Source organism: Pelodiscus sinensis, chromosome 28 (genome assembly GCF_052426305.1).
Source record: "Pelodiscus sinensis isolate ZL-2025 chromosome 28, ASM5242630v1, whole genome shotgun sequence".
Lineage (NCBI taxonomy): Eukaryota > Metazoa > Chordata > Testudines > Trionychidae > Pelodiscus > Pelodiscus sinensis.
The window spans coordinates 5,918,000-5,935,858 of NC_143079.1; the positions used below are offsets into that span (position 1 = coordinate 5,918,000).

Genomic DNA, 17,859 nt, shown 5'->3' on the forward strand with positions numbered 1-17,859 from the left:
ACGCCGTGACCTTGAATGAGCATTCACGGGCGAGGTTACTGATTTGAAGTGCCACGGGGTGGGGGAAATCTCAAGTATGGAGTGATTCTGCTCTTGCTCCATCCTGGCTTACAGCCCAATGCACTAGTACGCACAATGTTCTAGTATGCAAAATGCACTAGTACGCACAGTACACTAATATGCACAATGCACTGGTATGCACAGTGCACTAATACGCACAATGCCCTAGTATGCAAAATGCACTAGTATGCACAGTACACTAATATGCACAATGCACTGGTATGCACAGTGCACTAGTATGCACAGTGCACTACTACGCACAATGCCCTAGTATGCAAAATGCACTAGTATGCACAGTGCACTAATACGCAAAATGCACTAGTACGCACAGTACACTAATATGCACAGTGCACTAGTATGCACAATGCCCTAGTATGCAAATGCACTAGTATGCACAATACCCTAGTATGCAAAATGCACTAGTACGCACAGTACACTAATATGCACAATGCACTGGTATGCAAAATGCACTAGTATGCACAGTGCACTAATACACACAATGAACTAATATGCAAAATTCACTAGTACACACAATGCACTGGTATGCACAATGCACGAGTATGGAAAATGCACTAGTACACACAATGCACTGGTATGCACAGCGCACTAGTTTCTCTACACTTACTGAGTTTGACTGAGTGCAGTTTTCTGGCTCACGGGTCATGGGTCTCAATTTGTTTCCCGAACAGAAAGCTCGAATGCTGGACTGTCTGATTCAAAACCGGACACTTGGCAACCCTAAGCGCATGCTGCAAGTTAAGCGGATACAAAAGTCCCACGGACGTCGACAAGCCGTCAGCCCGGGCTGCTAGTGACACTTTTGCGTTTGGCTGTGCACAGAGGGGAAAGCCCCAGCTCCCTGACTCATGTGGTCCCGCTATGTCAGAGTTTGTTAAGTAAATACGCTTTTGTAGCAGCGGATCAGACCACAAAAATGCGAACCCCCCCCCAACGATTCGAAAGAACAAGCACATTGAAAACAATTTTTAAAAACTCTCATGATTTTTTAAGTCAATCCTGTGATTTAAAAAAACCAATGTTTTGGCGGGAGAGAGGGCTTTTAACCAAAGCTTGAGCGAGCTGCTACATGCCCGGATCTCTTTAAGGCATAGAACCAGGAAAAGCCACTTCCTGGCACTGAGCTGTAGCCGGGTCAGGCTGAATACCTGGCCCCTCCTTAGATGCAGAGGGACTTCTGTGAGATCAAAGGGGCTGACTGAAAGTGGGGATGTGGGGGAAGGAGCAGAGAGGAGGGGAGTCCAGAAGAGGACCAGCCAGTCCGCCCAAAGGTGATAATGCCTCTTCTTGTTCCCGGGCTGGAAACTGACTCCGGCCCTTCGAACGGAGGCCAGAGGGGCCATGGCTGGGGAGACAGCACCTGATGGGGAAACATTAGACTCCAATCAATCAGCGGCGCATTAGGAGCAAAGCGAGGTGGCTTCCGTGCCCACACAAAAGGGAGCTTTGCGCTGCTTCCTGTCCAGCCCTTCCTCCCTACCCCCCTTGGAGGCCCGGGGGCCCCAGTGGGCACCCTCAGGGTGACGCCGCCGGGCCGTGATCCCAAGGGGGAGGTGCTGTCCCAGGGGATTTGCGCGCCGTGTGTGTCTGTGCATGGGCAGGCGCCTGGGATGTCGAAATGTGACTCTCAGGGAGGGGACACCGTGTGTGCCTGGGAGGAAGGCTTGCACACCATGCTCAGTGGGGGGAGGGGGCTGATGCTGCACACCCATCTCCAGCGTCCCCTGCAGAGATGCCATGCTCATGTTGCCAGGGACATGGGGCTCTCTTCCCTGCCGTGGTGCAGGGAGGGGGGAAAGCAAGCCCCGCAGGGGTGCTCTGGAGCCCAAACTGCAGATCCCCCTGCGAGTCTAAGAGCAAGGGACGCACAGAAAAATGTACTCAAAGGGGCGGCTTGTGCACGCCTTGTGGACAGGGACCATTGCTTCGTTCTGTGTCCGTGCACTGCCTGCCACCCTAGGCACTACAGTAATAATTATTATCGTTAATCATATTTATTTTAAATGTTAATTGCCTGTTTAATTAGCCAAGGAAAGCAGGCGAAGCAGATCCCGACTTGGCAGTCTCCCACCTTCGGGTGGGTGCTGCGAGGTCTGAGCGCAGCTCCAGATTGCTGAGGTCAGGCGTGGTGTCGGGAAACCCTGGTGAAATGCCAGTTCCCACCCGCCGGCGTTGGCTACACCAGGGAAGTGAAGACACGTGTCGCTGCGGCGGCAGCCCCACCCACCTTGGTAATGGTGCACGCCGCAGTGAAAAGGGTTCTGTGGGTTTCACCGCCGGGCTAGGAAGCCCGTCTGTGAACAGCAAAATGAACATCCGAGGTTCTGGCTTCTCGCGGTTTGCGATGTCAGAAAGTCATAGTGCTTACGCCGGAAGGGATCATTAGAGCATCCTAGAATTATAGAACACTCTAATAGTACAGGCAGTCCCCGGGTTACGTACAAGATAGGGACTGTAGGTTTGTTCTTAAGTTGAATTTGTATGTAAGTCGGAACTGGTACATATTGTAGGGGAAACTCTAGCCAAACATTTCTCCAGAGCTCAGTTTTATTCTCCCACACCTCACTTCCCTCAGTCCTTTATTCTCAAGCTGAGGTGTCTGCTGAGAAAAGCCGCTCTGCATCTCCCTGGTCTGCTGGGGGGGGGAGGAGGGGCGCTAGCTTCATGTCTCCCTGGTCTGCTGGGGGAGGGAGGGGGGGCGCTAGCTTCATGTCTCCCTGGTCTGCTGGGGGGAAGCAGCTAGTACTGGGTTGCCTCACCCCGTTTGTAAGTAGGGATCCGATGTAAGTCGGATCCATGTAACCCGAGGACTGCCTGTATTATATACACGGGAAGGGACCTAGAGAGGCCATCACGACCAGTCCCCTGCACTCATGGCAGGACCAAGCACCATCTACATCATCCCTGACAGGTGTCTGTTTAACCTGCTCTCAAATATCTCCAGGGATGGAGATTCCGCAACCTCCCTAGGCAATGTATTCCAGGGTTTAACCACCCTGAGCGGTAGGAAGTTTTTCTAAGGTCCAGCTGTGACAGGGTCAGGTTAGAGGGCTAGAGAAGAGCACTCCAAGGGAGGTATGTGAGGCCTAGATTAAGGAGGTCTCTGTTCCCTGGGTAAACTGGCAGAGGCTGGCCTAGAACCAGCAGGAACTTTCCAGAAGCAGTCTGGTCAATCAGGCCAGTGAGAACACCTAATTAGTGCTAATTAGAGACCAGGGAGTCAGGCTAATCAGACCTCCTGGGGCCAATCAAGAACCAGTTGAGACTGGTTTAAAAGGGCTTCTCTTCCATTAGCTCTGGGGCACGTGTGGAGGAAGGAAGGAGTCAAAATACTGAGCAGGGAGAGGAGGCGAGGGAGTGAGATATGGGAGTTTGGCAGAGTGTGTTGGAGGAGCAGGAAAGGTACCAGAGGAAAGGTTCTGGGAGGGATTATTTGGGGGAAGTAGTTTCCAGGTGGGGAGTGGAACAAACCCCGTCTATCATTGATGCCTTATTGTCCCTGGAACCTGGGCTGTGTCTACACTTGTGGTTTCTTGTGTGAGAAATATGCAAATGAGGCTAAGCATGGAATATTGCTGAGCCTCATTAGCATACCTAATGAGCCTCCATTTTTTGCAGAAGAGGCTCTTGCACCAGAAGGAGCAGTCTACAGTGCCCCGTCTTGCACAAGAAAAACCCTCTTGCGCAAGGCTGTTCTTCCTGAAAATAATCGGGGTAGCGGCATTGCGCAAGAGGGGTTTTCTTGCGCAAGGTGGGGCAGTGTAGACAGCTCCTTCTGGCGCAAGAGCCTCTGCTGCAAAAATGATAGCTCATTAGGTATGCAAATAAGGCTTGGGGATATTCTGTGCTTAGCCTCATTTGCATCTTTCTCACGCATAAAGCCGTGAGTGTAGACATAGCCCTGGAGTAGTGGGTGGGTGTGAGTTTCCCCCAACCCTCCCCACACAAGTACAGAGTCCCTCCCTGGATAGGGAGGCCAGGACTATATAGGGGGTTTGCCCCCATTTTATGGACCAGCCTGTGATGAGTATGGCTCAGTTGGCTGTGAACCCTGCATCTAGCAAGGAGAAAGAGGCCGTGTGGTAGGATACAGCGAGCCTCTGAGGCTGAGCGCTCTTCGCCAGAGCTCTGCCACGCAACCTAAACCTCCCTTGCTGCCATGTAAGCCCATTGCTGCTTGTCCTAGCCTTAGAAGTTGAAGAGAACAATTTTCTCCCTCCTCTTTGTAACATCCTTTTAGATACTCGAAAGCTGCAATTGCATCCCCTCTGGGTCTTCTCTTTTCTAAACTAAACAAGCCCAGCTCCTTCAGCCTTCCCTCATAGCTCATGTTTTCTAGACCTCGAATCATTCTTGTTGCTCTTCTCTGGACCCTCTCCAGTTTCTCCACATCTTTCCTGAAATGTGGTGCCCAGAACTGGACGCAATACTCCAGGGCTCCGTCTACACTGGCATGATTTTCCAGAAATGCTTTTAACGGACAAGTTTTCTGTTAAAAGCATTTTTGGAAAAGCGCGTCTAGATTGGCAGGACGCTTTTCTGCATTGTGCAAGAGGGTTTTTCGTGCGCAAGAAGGGGCGGTGTAGACAGCTCCTTCTGGCGCAAAAGCCTCTTTTGCAAAAATGGTGGCTCATTAGGTATGCAAATGAGGCTTGGCGATATTCCACGCTTAGCGTCATTTGCATATTTCTCATGCAAGAAGCCGCGAGCGTAGACCTAGCCAAGGTGGCCTGCAGAGTTAGCGGGAGGCCTGGCAGTAGCAGCAGTGAGTGGCCAGGGCCCCAGCCTGCTGGTCCTGGCATGCTTGGGAGAGGGGTTGGAAGCCGGAAAGAGGCAAGGTGGAGACGGGGTTGAATGTGGGGGAAAGGGCTGGAGCAAGGGCAGGGGTGGGAAGAGGCAGAATGGAGCCAGATCACTGTGCTTGGTCCCCCCACGAACCTTTCAGGCCCCCTGAAGCACTGGGCTCCCCAAAACACAGGGTTGTCCTGGTCCATCCTATGGACAGGACGGCTCTGAACATACAAGAGCAAACATTGATGGAGCCAGGCTCGTAGTCTGGAATATTGGTGGAGCATGGCCCCACGGGCCCATACAACTCGCCGCTTATGCTCAGGATTCCCTTTGAAGTCAATGGCAGCCATTAGACCCTGAAGGGGTCCGGTCGGCGAGGTGGCTTGCAATGGGTCCCATGGACACCCCCAACCAACCGCGGCAGCCGCGTTGCTTCTTCCACCGCCACCCGACCCGCGTCGCCCAACTGCTCCCTGTAATTGCTTTTCCTTCTCACAATGCCGGGACGGACGGGGATGAAGAATCTTAATCCTTTAACTGGGTCTAAAAAGAGCCATTTACAAAGCGCCACAAATATAATGCGGCAGGGATGCCGCTGAGGTAGGGTGTGGGGGAGGGAGAGAGGGTGGAAAAAGGGAAAATTATAACAGTTTGAGTTAAATGAAGCTTTAAAGCAGGAGAGAAATGCAACACCCAGTAATTACTGGCTAACAATAAGGCCAGGAGTCTGCTCCCAGGTGTGACAGTCAGAGAATTAGCACAGGGGCTGTTTTAGGGGCTGTGGGTTTTCTTTTCCCTTCGGCCTCATAGAGTTTGGTTCTTGTTTCCACAGGAATTCGAGACATTCTTTAAACTCAGAAGGCTTTAAAAGGGCTGGTTTTGCCTCCCCATTCCCTCCCCCCCCACGCACACCCCTATTTAGCCAGAGTTTCAAAGGTGGGGGGAGGTCCCTTTGTATAATCTCTGCTTTAATTTTTTTCTTCTTTCCAGCCCCTTCCCCCCTTTTATTTTATTCCTCCCCCCTCCCTTCTTATTCTTCTTGACCTCCCCGTATAGAATGGAGTCTGAAGGGTGAGTCCTTTTTAATTATGGCTGGGGAAGAAAAAACTCACACTGTTTCTTTCTTGTTTTTTGAGGTGAGACTTGGGGAGAGGAGGGGGCGGGGGCTGGAGGGGAGGAGACTGGAATGTGTGTCTGTGCAAAAAGTGCAGTCAAGGATATCCTACCCTGGCTGCATCCTGCAAAGCATGATGGCCCCCACGTTAAAAGCAAAATGTCTTTTCTCATCCGTCTGCTTAGTTCCTCGCCGACGCTGGCTGGTAGCTTGAAAGGTCTTGTGCGCGTCTGTGTGTGTGTGTGTGTGTGTGTGTGTGTGTGTGTGTGTGCAGGGAGGGGCGTGTGGAGCGGGGGGGGGGGGTGTTGGGACCCAGCTGGGGATGGAAGGGTCTCAGTGCTGGTGAGATTAACTCGCTGGAAGGGGAAGTAATAATGCACCTCTCATGCAATTAATAAAGTTAGTGGGGCAGGGAGTCTGGGAATGCGAGTCGGGGAGGCCGGCGCGGTCGGAATGAAAGAGCAGATGCCGGCGAGGCAAATTAGAGATGAGCCTGAACCCCAGGAGCGTCTCCCCTGAGGCCACCCACCCTGAGCGCTGGGGGTGGAGACGGGGCTGGAACAGACGGACCCCCGCGCTGAACCTGCCCCGGTTCCGGGCTCGCAAGAACCAGGCCTGATAAGGAGAGTTTGCAGGACGTAACCTGCCTCTCGTTCTGCCCCACTTGCTCCTGGGAAAGGCAGCCTCCGAGGAAAGGCAATCCCAGCTCCAGCACTAGACCGAGGGACCCTGCGGAGTCCCAGTTTGAGGGCACTTTGGCCTGGGAGCTGAATTTGGTGGGGCAGAGAGGTGTTCAGCTTAGATTGGGGCCGTGGGGCTTAGTCAGGCAGGACCCAGCTCCTGACTGCCCCGCACCTTGTACAGACATCTCCCCCCGGGGCAAAGCACGTGAGGAGCGAGTCGAAAGCACCACTGGAGCAGCCTGGTTTGTATTTGGTTTGCATCGGTGCAAAGGGCAGCGCGTGGCCGCAGGCCAGACTCAGCTGGTACCTGGGGAGCAAACACACCCATGGCGGAGGGACAGGCTGATATTTAAGGGGCGCCCCTCTCAGTCCCCTCCACTTCTATCGCTGGCTAGACTCAACATGAGCAGCACCGGGGGTGGGGAGCGAATGCTAAAGGGGGAGCAGAACTGCCAGAGACCCTGGCATGGATAGGACGCAAGCAGCAGCCCCGATCCACTCCCACCGACATGCCCACAGGGACTGGATCCAGGCTGTGCACCCTTCCCCCCAGCGTGCAAGGATACCGTTCCGCCAGGGAATCGATCAGAGAGAGGGACCCTGACTGGAGGGGAAAGGCCCAGGCCAGGTCCTCCAGGCACTCTGGGAACTGGGCATCTCCTACCCAGCCCTTTGACTCTGAGCATGGACGTGGGGAGTAGGAAAAGCCAGATCCAAGCGCCCGTGAACTTTGGGAGCTCGGAATGTGGGTCTCCAGGGTTGTACCTTGTCCCACGGCTAATTATCACTGAGATTGTGTAGTGCAATTGACGCTGCTTCACTGGGAACCCGTTATCACTCGGGGCTCCTGAGTTTTCATCAGCCTGGTCTCAGACGGGGAGCCATGATAGTCTGTATCTGCCAAAACAACCAGGCTGTGTCTACACTGGCAAGTTATTCCGGAAAATCAGCCGCTTTTCCGGAAAAACTTGCCAGCTGTCTACACTGGCCGCTTGAATTTCCGCAAAAGCACTGACGAGCTAATGTAAAATCATCAGTGCTTTTCTGGAAAAACTATGCTGCTCCCGTTCGGGCAAAAGTCTTTTTCCAGAAAACTGTTCCGGAAAAGGGCCAGTGTAGACAGCACAGTACTGTTTTCTGCAAAAAAGCCCCGATCGCGAAAATGGCGATCGGGGCTTTTTTGCGGAAAAGCGCGTCTAGATTGGCACGGACGCTTTTCCGCAAAAAGTGCTTTTCCGGAAAAGCGTCCTGCCAATCTAGATGAGCTTTTCTGTTAAAAGCATTTCCAGAAAATCATGCCAGTCTAGACGTAGCCCCAGAGCCCAGGGCACCTTGGGCTTATGTCTACACTGCACAGTTATTTCGGAATAAGCTATTCCGGAATATCTTATTTCGAAATAGTACACCTACACCGCAGGGAAGCCTCAAAATGAGTCCGAGGCCGGCTTCCCTAAAGTAGACATGCTCTCTCAATTTAGAGCCCCAGGAGGAATATCTTAGCATGGCCCTGGTGAGGGGCTATTTCGAAATAGCGGTAGTGGAGCGCTATTTTGGAATAGACCATTGAAATAGCTATTTGGAATAGTTAGTCTTCATAGCACGAGGTTTACAGAAGTTGGAATAAGCTGTCCGTTATTTCAAAATCATTTTGCTATAATGGAATTACCGGGTAGACGCGTGCATCGTTAGTTTGGAATAATGGCCGTTATTCCGAAATAACGTTGCTGTGCAAACACACCCTTGGAGACTAACATTGATTAGGAAGGGGTTCCCAACCTTTTTCGGTCCCCGTACCCTCTTGGCTTTTAGTAAACCTTCCCATACCCCCTATTCAATATGAAAGGAAATGAATTCTAGACTCCAGAATCCACAACCTTTTTCACTAACACTATTACTTCTGAAATATTTCAATTAGGATAATCTAGTTACCAGATATTCCCCATATCCCCTTGACAAGCTTCTCATACCCCCTGGGGGTACGCGCACCCCAGGTTGGGAACCCTTGGATTAGGGCATCAGCTTTCCTGGGTAAAACCCACTCATGTCACCTAACAGCCCTAGGGACAGAGGCACTGGGGTAACCATACCAGTGCTCTGTTCCTCCACCGCTCACTCCCCTCTTTGACCTCTCCCTGTGTGTTAATGACGACGTTAATGTTTAGGCCGGCTCAGCAGCGCCTGCTCCAGCTGAACCAAACAGGTTTGCGACTCAGACAAGGGAGGCAGGAGCTCTCTTCCGCCCCGGCCCGGGAAAGGGTGCCATCGCATGAGTGTGCTTCAGATCCCAGCGGGCCCAGCCACCAGGGTGAGTCTAGCGTGTCCTTGACAAGACGTAGGAGATCTAGTGGAGGGCGTAAGTGCACTGCTCTTTAATGTATTAGTAACTTGATGCCGGGTGCTGAAAGCTGCCCCTTAGTGGGGGTAAAGAATAACCGTGGCGCAGGCTGACAGCCAGGGCAAGGGAGGCCGCGGGCCAGATGCAAGCACCCCCTGAGTGCGACGCGCTGCTAACTCCGAATGGCAGCCCTCTGCGCTCGCTTTGGAAACAACCGCACTAGGTACAGGGCGATGGGGAAATCAGGCCTGAGAGTCCAGTACTGCTGGCAGGGACTCCTGGGTTCCCTTCCTGATTCTGTTACTGGCTTCCCCCGCGCCCTAGGAGCCCTAGAACGGCTCCCGGTTTGGAGCGACATTTAAAAGGATCAAAGATGCACGCAAAGAGGCACAGATCAGATGTGTTTTGGGGGCTGGACAGAAACGGTCATGCAGAATAGAAACTCCAGGCTTTGCTGGGTGTCTCCGGTGGGGGGGTGGTTCCGATGTGTCTACTCACCCTGGTGAATTGCCCCTGTACACTGCATGGCAATTGGCTGCTGCATTTTGCATGCACGGGCACCTGGAGTCCCTCACCCCTGTCTCAGGCTTTGCAGAAGCAGCTAGCTGCACAGACTGCGTGGCCTACCCGCCTCAGGCCACTGGGGGCACCCGCGTTTTACAGCCTCCGTGGGCTGGAACGGCAGAGACGATTAATTCCATCGCCTGTTTGGCTGGTTGTTAGGGGAAGGTGTCTGGGATTTTTCCCTTCCTGCAAAGATCAGGAACTCCCCAGGGCATCTGTCCCGGGGACAGGGAATTCCAGGCATGGTGTTTGGACGGTGTACATGGGGGCCCTGGGCCCAGTCACTGGCTTTTTGGTTCCCATGCATTAACCCAGTGAGGAACATAAGGCCCTGGCTTGCCTGGATCCATCCCCCGAGACTCAGTGTCCCCTCCCAGCATTCGGGAACCTCTGGGACTGGGTCTTTCTCAGTCGGGGGCCATGTCAGTGGCGATATGGGGTTTTTCCTGGGGGTGAGTGGCCCCTGACCCAAAAAAGGTTCCCCACCCTGGCACTAACCTAACAGTGCAACAAGCAGGTGGCACACGCACTGCAGGTAACCCGAACAGATGTTTGCATTGACAATTAAAAGAAAATTCAGGGCAGGCGGAGAGGGAGCGGCAGGGAATGAGACCAACACAGGCATGGAGGGTCGAGGGGGCGACACAGGGATGAAACCAGCCCAGGGCCACGCGCTTGTGGTCCTGGGGACGGTGCCGTTAAGGGCTGAGCTTCCCACAGAGAGCGTCTGGGTGGGGGCGGTGGGACCCCGGTCCCCGAGGGCAGCAGAGCTATGGCAAGCGCCTTCATCTCTGAGGGATCGGGGAACGCCCCGGGGAAGGCGGTGCGGGGCTGGCAGGGTGTGCTGAGTTTGTCAGGGACAGTCTCACACTCTCGCTCGTCGCCTGCCCAGGATCCATCCTGCCGGGTCTCCTCTCTCAGACTCCTGCCGCCTCTCAGGCAAAGGGAGAAAAACGGGGGGGGGGGAGAGGGGATGAAACCCTGAGCAGGCAGCACCACTGCTACCGAAGCTGGGGTGTGTGTGTGCGCCCAGGGATGACTCCTGCACAGTTGTGAGAGCAACACACCCCAGGCCTGCGCCACAATGAATAAACTGGGGGAGAAGGGGAGGCAGGAAAACTGCGGCAAAGCATCCTCTGTGTGTGTCACAGCAGCACGGCCAGGGGGGTGTCGGTGGTCTGAGCGACAGGCAGACCCCCACCAGACCGTTGCCCCTTGGAGAAATTGTGGGGGTGGGCGGATGAGAGGGAAAACGGGTGCCTTGGCTGTTCACAGGACGCTTCTGTACCAATTAGGCCGTGAAGCATGCGCTAGCATAATCCTCGCCATGGCAACACCGTGGCGCCGGTTCGGAGGAGTTGGGCCTACCCGGTTAAAGCTCGGGGTGGGGAAGGTGCGTTTGGGGAGGCTCCCTGGGCCAACGTGGGGAGCCCCGAGCCTAGATTTGCAGCTCGTCCAGGTGCATGGGGCTGTGGAGGGAGGTCTCATTTCCCTACTGCTCCTGGGGACAGGGAGGAATCCGCCCCCTTTCCAAAAAGCCCAGGGGCCCTGGCTGAATTCTCGTCCCACCGCCGCTCCGGTGCCAAGCAGCCCAGGAGGGGGCCTGAGGGAGGAATAAGGAAGCTGCCGCTGCAAATTATCCTTTGCCTCCTGCTCTGCTGCTGCTGCTCCTGAGCGGCTGAGGGAGGCCGGTCGCCGTAGCAACGCGCGGTGGCGAGGAGAAGATGCTCGGAGCCGGGAAGGGCGAACCTGCCTGCAGCTAGGGACCCGCTGCCTGGAAGGTAGGTCCAGTCGGCCGCTGCGCCTCTCGGCGGCCTCTCCCGCTGCCTTCCCCCTTCCCACCCAGCGCCCCCGCTCCCCCGGCCGCGCTGCCGTGGCCAAGCCAAGGGGGCTGCGTTTCTGGCTTGTGCAAGGGAGGCCAGAGTCCAGATGTGGAGGGCATAGATCCTAGACTGGGGGGGACCAAGGGTTCCATCGTGCTGGTCGGGGGGGGTTCTCCTATGGCAGGGCAAATGCTGTATGGGTTAATCCAGCTACAAGGGTGACGGGAGGGTAGGACTGATGGTGTGTCGTTGATGGGGTAAGTGTGGAGCTGGGACAGGGTGTGCATGGGTTGTTCCGGAGAGAGCACATGATTGTGACAGTATGCCTGTCTGCCCCTCTACTGTAAATATCTACTGAGCAATGCCTCCCAGCACCAGGCCTCGGCTGCTGCGAGTCCTCGCCTAAGAATCCATCTCCCCCCCCGCTCCCCAAAGGGTTTGGGTGAGCTCTGTGTTTCGACGCCCCCGGGGCCTAGGTGACGGGTGTGGAGATGAGGCTGTCTGATCAGACGCATCCCCCGGAAGATTTCTGCGGGTAGCTGAAGCTGCGTTGGCTTCGTTGTTTGCTCCCCGGAGACCCCGCTGCTGATCCTTGGCACTGCCTCCGGGCTCTCTGCGAGGAAAGCGAGCCAGCGCCCACAGAGCGGCCTGAGATCGCCGGGTGGCCCTGCCCGGCGCCGGAATGGTAAGGAACCCGAGAGCTACGGCGCCGGGGCGGACAGCTCTGAGACAGGCCGTGCATGCCTGGACCCTGTCCCGATGGAGTCAGAGTCTGGTTGGATGGAACGGGAGGGACTGGGTTGAAGTTTCCTGCTTTGATTTCCCGGCTGAGATCATTAGCTCCTCTTACCGACCAGGCATTCATGGAGGTCGCGCCATTCTTAACGTGTGAGAAATGGGGCTGGCTTGAGCACGGGAGTCATGCAACAGGCGACGATTGAGCGTTTATGGGGCTCTGGGTGGCGATGGGGTAGGGAGGCCTGTGATGGAGCAGCAGGGTGTGAGCCAGGACAGTGGTGGCTATTTGGGGGCGGCGGGAGGCGTGGGGTGACAGCGCGGGCGTGAGACTGCCTGGGTTCTATTCCCACCAGCGCCTCAGTAGGGCTGCTGAATCATTTCTACCCTTTGCAGAAGGCTCTGGATAAAAGGTGCCAGAGAAACGCTATGTGGGGTTGTTATCCTCGGTGACTCTCTCGTGTTGTCCCTGCACACCCTGACTGCAAATGGGGGAGCCTGGGGTGCTGCACCCTTGAGCCATCTCCTCCCACCTCCAATACACTCCATTTCCGCATGGCACTCTTAGGACAGCTGGTTCTCGTAGTCAGATCAGGAACACCTGCCTCCGCCCCTCACCGCTGTAGATTAGCCAGTGACCACTTCATTTCTGAGCCACGTCCTACCTCCCCGCACCAGTTCTGTGCCGTTCTAGCTGGGCTTTGCTCTCCCCCAGCTGGTGGGACAGCTGTGTTGTCCAGTGGACAATTTTGGACTTGCAACCTGCTGCTGATGATTAAGCAGCTGTTGCAAAGAAACTCCGGAAGGGGGAGCCCTTGGATTTATTTGGGAACATGGCATCACTAAGTCAGAGGCTCAGGAAGGTCAGAGGGCACTTCACCCTGCTAGGCGGAGCAGCCTCCTGGCTCTGTGAATCCATGAGGGGTATTCTGGAGACCTTAGGGCCTGCTTGTCATAGTTAGTGAGCCCCCATTATGCTACCTGCAATGGATGAGAGCTGTGGGCACCTCTGAAAATGAGGCTATTAATGTTTCCACCCTGGCAGGGAGTGTCTGCAGGGTCCCCAGCCGGCATGTGATCTGGAATAGCAGGACCCGGGTTCCTTCGTTCCGGGCCAGCAGTGAATGGGTTTCCCAGACTCACACTGTACCAAAAAGGCTGTTGGGAGGGAGGAAAATTATTCTGCTTCACCTCTGAGGATAGGACAAGCAGCAAGGGGCTTAAACTGCAGCCAGGGAGGTTTAGGTGGGACATTAGGAAAAACTTCCTGCCTGTTGGGTTGGTTTAGCATGGGAATACATTGCCTAGCGGGTTGTGGAGTCTCTGTCACCGGAGACATTGAAGAGCAGGTTAGACAGACACCTGTCAGCGTGATCTAGATGGTGCTTGGTCCTGCCGCGAGGGCAGGGGGCTGGACTTACCTCTCTAGGTGCCTTCCAGTTCTAGTGTTCTAGGATTCTTTGTTGGACGTGCTGCCTCTTGGGTCAGCTGTGACCAGGGCCGGACCGAGCCATTCCGGTGCCCCGGGCAGACAGTTTAATTGCTCCCCGGGTTGGGGGAGGGCGCATGTGTGGCCCCGCCAGGCGTGTGGGGGAGGGCGCACGGACCTGGCAGCTGCAAGACGCACGTGCCCAGCCTGGCCCGGCCCAGCCTGGCTACCGCCGCTGGCGCGCAGCCCGGGGCCACCCTGGCCGTGCATGGCCCCATGGCTACAGGGGGAAGGGTGCTGCTGGCCAGTGCTGTGGGGGTTAATGCGGCCCCCACCCCGGGCGGCCGCTGCAGGGTGGCCGCTGGGAGCTGCTGCAGCCTGCGATCCGGGCGCGCAGCGCCTGATGGCAGCACAGGTTGACGCCCTGGGCAGCTGCCCGGCTAGTCCATGTCTTAAACCAGCCCTGGCTGTGACACCAAGCCCCAGGACACTTATGGCCAGTATAGATCCTGCGGCATCTTTTCCACGAGCAGGGGTGTCCGTGCCAAATTGCACCATGGGCTCTGAATTCTGCTTCCTTAGTGAGGGCTGTGCCGCCTCCTTCCCAATCCAACCCCCCTAGGGCTTTGGGGGCGTTGGGATGCAAAGCCAGAGACTCGGTCTCTAATGTCTGAACAAGTACAGTGACCATGCTAAGGCGTTATTGTCACACTCCACCCCAGAGGCAGCTGCACTCCAGCCGTTGGCCAGGTGGGGTGACGTGAGTCTAGGCCCGGGCTTCTCAACCTTTTTCTTTCTGGACCACCCCACCCCCAACATGCTTTTAAAAATGCCACAGCCCACCTGTGTGACAACTGATACAAGCCAGGCCTGGCATTAGGGATGCCACGGGAGTCTCATGCTGGCTTTGCTTGGCAGCCCCCCGAAACCAGTTTGCATTCCCCAAAGGGACCCTCACGTCTAGACATAGACTATCCATCAGCTACAGCCAGCTGGAGCAAAGCCATTTCTGCAGGGCGACTGCCTGACTGTCAGCCTGGCTGCTTTACATTGTGTGCTGAGTTTTCTGGGGGGCAGGAAGGGGATTCTATGCCTTGCTCCCCCACCCACTCCTCTCGTTTCCCCTTTGCCATGTTAGTGTTGGCACCGGGACCGAGCGCACTGATCCTCGCTTCTTGATTTCATTTTGATTGGTAGCAACAAAACTGAACAGAGAGAGAGAGAGAGAGCAAGATGGAGAGCAGCCACCTCTCGCAAATACTGCTTCGTCATGATGCTGGTTAATTCTCCTCTTGTTCCGAAACAGACTGAGCCAGCAGCAGAGGTGGGGAGGTGCACACAGGCGCGCGCGCACACATGCACACACGCTCTGACGGGCTCTCTAAATCCACACTGTTATCACCACTCCATACTTTGCAGGCACGGCCTCTGGGGCTGGGAGATACACACACACACACACACACACACACGCCTGTCATGCTGTCAGATACACGCCAGCCGCACGGCAGCTCTAGTCGGCGAGGGCAGCCGGCTGAGGGTTCGCTGTGATCTTCCCGAGCCAGCGGCAGAAGGAGGGGAAGGAGCGGCGTTTTGCAGCCAGCGAGGGCAGGGGAGCTGTCCTCTAGGCTCCTGGGGCTTGTTGTTGTTATCATTTCACGGCTTGTTTTTCGGGCTGAGAAACCATGCGGGATTCCTGGAAGAGGCTGCCGTAGCCCCAGCTGGGTGAGTCGAGAGGCCTGTCTGCTCGTGCTTGACCCCTGCCATGGCTCGGCAGGGTTGAGGGGCGGGAGGAGGCACATTCCAGGCAGATGCTGTTCCACTCTGTGCCTGTGCCCAGGACTAACCCAGCCTGCAGCAGTGTGCAGAACCGGCCGGGACTAGCATTCAGCTGGTAGGTTGTTAATAGCATCAGCTCTCCCTCCTCCTCTCTTCCCTTCCTCCCCCTCTTCTTGCTTTGCTTTCTCCTTCCTTCCTTCCTTCCCTGGCTGTTTGTTCTTTGCTCTTTTCCCCCTCCTCGTGGGCACCTGGAAAGGGGACAGACTTGCTAAGGGAGGGGGCTTGCCTTCCGCTGCCCGGATCATCGCTGCTGCATATGACAAAACGTGCATGTTCCGTAAGCGGCTTCCAAAACACGGGCCCCGGAGACAGCTGTGGTGCATGCAGCCCCTGGGGTGCGCTGGTGAGGTGGGGCAGGTGTGTTGTGCTGGTCGCGTGACGTTCGGCCCTCGGGTGGCAGTGTGTTTAAGCCAGGGCTTTGGAGCCAGCCGGGCGCTGGTTAAGAAGAGCTGTCTGGCTGGGCTCTGCTAAGGGCGTCGTGCTGGGCTGAGCCGGTGTTACTGCTTGGAGAGGCTGCTTCGAATGTTTTGGTTTTAGCCTTTTTGTGCTCAGGGCATTTTCACGCAGAGGTGACTAAACTGGCCTGGCCCTGCAGCTGGACCGTAGGACACACAACTAGGGTTGCCAGGTGTCTGATCTTCAACCGGAAAGTCCGGATTTTGGGGCTCTGTCCGGTAAAAGATTCAGATAATACCGAACATGTGCAATGGCCGGTATTTTCTGGTTTTCCGGCTGGGCGCCCGCGGGAAGCCTCGTGGGGGCAAGGGGAGTGGCGGGGAGGCGGGGCGCGATTGGCGCTGGGAGCCTCTGGTTGTGTGATACACCTTGGGGAGGAAGGGAAGCCCCGTCCGTGCTCCCGAGCGCTGTTCTAGCGGGTTGTGGCGCCGCACCCAGACTCCCTCGTGCTTCACCAGGACAGGCAGCGCCCTGGGATCAGTCCAGCTCCCTGCCGGCCGATTCGTGCTCCCCCCGCCCCCCTCCCGGCTGGTCAGTTCTCCCCCACTTCTCCTCCTGATCTTCCCCAGCCAGCCCCACTGCCCCCGCCAGCCCTGCTTCCGGTGGCCAGTTCTCCCTTCCTCCTCCCGATCTCCCGCGGCCAGCCCCACTGCACCCAACACCTCCTCCTAACCTTGCCAACCCTGCTTCCCACCGGCCGCTGCCCCCCCTCCTCCCGGCCAGCCCTGCCCACCTCCCATCTGAGATCAAGTGTGTCCGGTATTTTTTTTAACTCACCTGGTAACCCTACACACAACAGGTTCCAGACCCAGTGAGGAATTCAGATGTTCTGGGGGCTTGTGTTTGACCCACGGGTTCCCCAGCTCCCTTGTGCTCATTCCCGGCGGGCTCGGACACCCGCTCCAGTTCTTAACCTCCTCTCCGGGCTGCCTCCAGAGTCCATGCCAGGCGGGTACAGAAAAGCAGGAGGTCCGGGCCTTTAAGGTCCGTTTTCTACAGGCACACATTTTTGTGACTAGCCGGCAAGCTACCCGGCAGGCACACCGCCTCCAGCACTGCCCATCTCCCCTCCCGCAGCTGCAGGCTCCCGCCTGGCCGCCCGCTCCCTACAGAGGCAAGTTGCAATGCAGTTCCAGGCCTCTGCAGATGCTTCCAGCGCCCCTTGGGTCATCAGGAAGCGCAGAAGCTCATCCAAGAGCATCCAGCTCCCAGGCCAAACCAGGAATGAGTCTCGGGGCCAGCTCCTCTGTGCAGGGAGTGAATGAGGTAGAGGAGGCAGCGCCAAGGCCGGCACCCTCTGTAGCGCCAGCCGGGGAGGGCTGTGGAGAAGGAAGTAGGCAACAGGCAGGCCTAGAAGGTACCGTGTGGGGTCAGGAGGAAAACGCCTCAGAAGAGACGTAGGTTTTTGCTTCCAGAGCAGCAGTGACCACAAGCCCTTCCTATTGGATAGCCCCCAGGTGCAATGAGTTTATAGGGTCTCAGTTCTGTTCCTAGCAGGACAAGTCCCCAAATTCCGCCTGCAGTTGGCCCTAATTTGCTCCCTGTAGCTCCCCGTAAGGGGAGGTTAACAGCCACGGACTAGCTCTAGAGAGGGTTCCCCTGCGGGGCAGGGCTGAGATCTAGGGGAGTTCCAGCCCCTACACCGTGGGGGCACAAGGACAGGGCGGGTATTGCAGATTTTGGAGAGGATGGGATCACGCTTCCATAGGCCCATCTGTCCCACCCATCCTATGGCAGCTGGGTCTGGACACCCAAGGCTTCCTGCCCTAGAACAGCAGGGATGCTAGCGGTGGAGGGGGAATTTAGGATCGCTGCCCAGATGGGGTGATTCTCGTCAGGCTCGAAGCACGGACCCAGAGAGCCGCCTGTGACGGACCGGGCCGTGTCTGGGCACAGCTGAGGGCGTCCGCTCAGGGCGAATTGCTCAAATCCGGGGCTCCTTACAGCCCCCAGACTGGTGACCTCTCCAAACAGGCCACAAACCAGTCCCATAGAGCGCTTCAGCAACCTGCCTG

The 17,859-nt window shown here is 56.3% G+C and overlaps 1 protein-coding gene across 7 annotated transcripts in view; it reads left to right on the plus strand.

The window, feature by feature from the left end:
* Positions 1-8,866: 8,866 nt before the first annotated feature.
* The window catches only part of DMTN (dematin actin binding protein), a 48,379-nt gene continuing 39,386 nt past the window's right edge, over positions 8,867-17,859 (plus strand). For 2 of the 7 annotated variants that reach the window (XM_075911038.2, XM_075911032.2), the window contains exon 1: positions 14,765-15,274. The gene's annotated coding sequence lies outside the window, so the exon portion shown is untranslated. The other 5 variants (XM_075911035.2, XM_075911037.2, XM_075911040.2 and 2 more) reach the window with 5 other exon arrangements.